The 2,316-nt window shown below is 35.9% G+C and overlaps 1 long non-coding RNA gene across 6 annotated transcripts; it reads left to right on the forward strand.

Annotated features, from left to right (window-relative positions):
* Positions 1–6: 6 nt before the first annotated feature.
* LOC106336826 lies at positions 7–2,315 on the forward strand. 6 transcript variants are annotated; one of them, XR_001268919.1, is made up of 7 exons: positions 7–321; positions 408–467; positions 551–647; positions 748–1,176; positions 1,548–1,765; positions 1,848–1,930; positions 2,161–2,315. It is a non-coding gene; the product is annotated as an uncharacterized LOC106336826 (long non-coding RNA). The 6 variants fall into 6 exon arrangements; XR_001268918.1 differs by having other exon boundaries at positions 1,548–1,930; XR_001268921.1 differs by lacking the exon at positions 1,848–1,930.
* Position 2,316: the final 1 nt, after the last annotated feature.

The following is a 2,316-nucleotide window of genomic DNA, read 5'->3' on the forward strand; positions in this document are numbered from 1 at the left end:
ATGTATTTGCTACAAATCTGTGTGATGGGGTAGAGAAGGTGGCAGTAACACTGTTTTGCGGACCAAAAGAGAGTTACTGTAACACCAGACAAAATCCGCCCTAAGCCACCCGCTGATGACAGAGAAAAGAAGTTTGAGATGATGGATAATGTTGAGGCATTTTACAGTAAAGGCTGGAGCAGTGGACAAGTCAGAATGATTCTGGGTGAGAACACATTTTCTGTTTATCTGAATAGCTGGATGGAAACACTTGAATTCAAAGCTTCAGATTTGAGAATTCATAGAGAATGGCTAGATGGAGTGTGGAAGATGGCAGATGGGGTAATTTATATATCTTAGATAAGTTGAACTACAATTCTCTATGCATATTTAGGATTGCCATCCTGATTTTTGTTGTACTTGCACAGACTCCATTGCATGAGACAGCTTCCAAACAAGATGAAGCCAATCCAGATCAGACGCAGCAGGTAGATGCTCAAAAACATATTGGACTTTTCAATTAATTTTTAGAAACCCTTGTACGTGTTCATGTTCCCATTCCTGACTTCAGGATACTAAGGAGCCTATGAATGAGAACATTTCAAAAAACATTTCAGACACAGCGCCTTACTCGAGCCCGCGCAAAAAATTTAAGAGAGCAAAATAAGGTATTACTCATTGATGTTATACATATTTAGGATTGCCTTCCTAATTTTTCTTGTTTTACTATCAAAAATGACTTATATCCTTGAATAAAAATCATCATAGAACGAAGAACCCAGAGTTCAAACTCACTTTGATGTCAGTGCTAATGTGGAGATTGCATCAAAAGATGAAGACAAATATGTGAAATGGTATCCAGGAATTGTGTTGAAGACAGATATTCGAAATGGGGTTGAGTTGTTGAAGGTTGAGTACTCAACATAGTTTCGGGACAGAGAGAAAAGGACAAAGAAACTTCAGGAAAGTGTGTCCATTGACAGTATCCGTCCTCAACCACCACCTGGAGATACAAATGGTTTTGACCTGACGGATAAGGTGGAGGCGTACCACAATGACGGTTGGTGCAGTGGAGAAGTTCATATAATTTTAAGTAATGACATATATTCTGTCCGTTTCAACAGTTCTACTGAATTCATTCTGATCTGCGCATACCTAAAAAATGGGTAGATGGTGTTTGGAAGATGGAAAAAAGAGGTAAACCAAATGCCTAAGATCCACTTAGATTGAAGTTCACTTCAATATTCTGATATATCGGTTTTGTTTCTCAGATAGAAGTACAGCAGACTCAGAGTGTGAAATATTTATACATCATATTAGGAAGCTTTCATGTATAAAAGATAAAATGATACTGAATTTTTGTCTTTTTAAGATACTTTGTATTTGTTTTTAATTAAAGGGGAAGCCTGTTGTTGGTATGAAGAGGAAAGTAACTGCTCAGCCAGTAGATCATGAAAAAAAATATGAAATATTTATACATCATATTAGGAAGCTTTCATGTAATAAAAGATAAAATGATCCTGAATTTTGGTCTTTCTAAGATACTTTGTATTTGTTTTTAATTAAAGGGGAAGCCTGTTGTTGGTATGAAGAGGAAAGCAACTGCCCAGCCAGTAGATCGTCTTGCTTTTCTTCAACGAGAAGAGAAGAGGCCAATAGTACCTAGAAACCCTCCTATGTCTGTAACACCTGAGGTTATCCTTCCTATTGATCCATTTGTGACACCTGAATTTCCTCTGTTTTCAAGGCTTGGATATTGGATGCAGCTATGTGGCATACATTATGTGTAAGCAAATTATGTCCTTGTATAAAATATTCGTAATTTATTTTGACAGAGATTGATTAATCATTTAACTTTTTTCAAGTAGAGGCCTCTCTATATCAATGGAAACAAAATAGAGAAATATTTCTTTGAATACCTTGACTATGCAGAAAAAATCTCAAAGAAAAGGTAATTAATTTAAAATATGTTTCATATCCCACAACTATTCTTTGTGCATATGAATAGGAAGAGATTAGGTTGAGCTATACTAGATGTTCTTGTTATTGCAATTGTGGATTTTGTCAAAAAAGAAAGTTGATTTCGGTGGTTACATAGCGTGATGTTATTCTTGTTTATTCGATTGTGTCAAAATTCCACTGTGTCTATGAAATCTTCTAACTATATTGTTACTTTGGCAGCACGTAGATGTTGCATTTGCAATGCTAAATCAAAAGAGAATTGAGCAATCTTCTTGGTTCAGCGAGCAAGGTATCCCAAAAGCTTGGTTTGTACCAGTCCAGTTCTTAGAAATGGTTGGATACAGTTATGAAAATCTCCAGAAGCCAGATAAAAAA

Source organism: Brassica oleracea, chromosome C4 (assembly GCF_000695525.1).
Source record: "Brassica oleracea var. oleracea cultivar TO1000 chromosome C4, BOL, whole genome shotgun sequence".
NCBI classification, from domain to species: Eukaryota; Viridiplantae; Streptophyta; class Magnoliopsida; order Brassicales; family Brassicaceae; genus Brassica; species Brassica oleracea.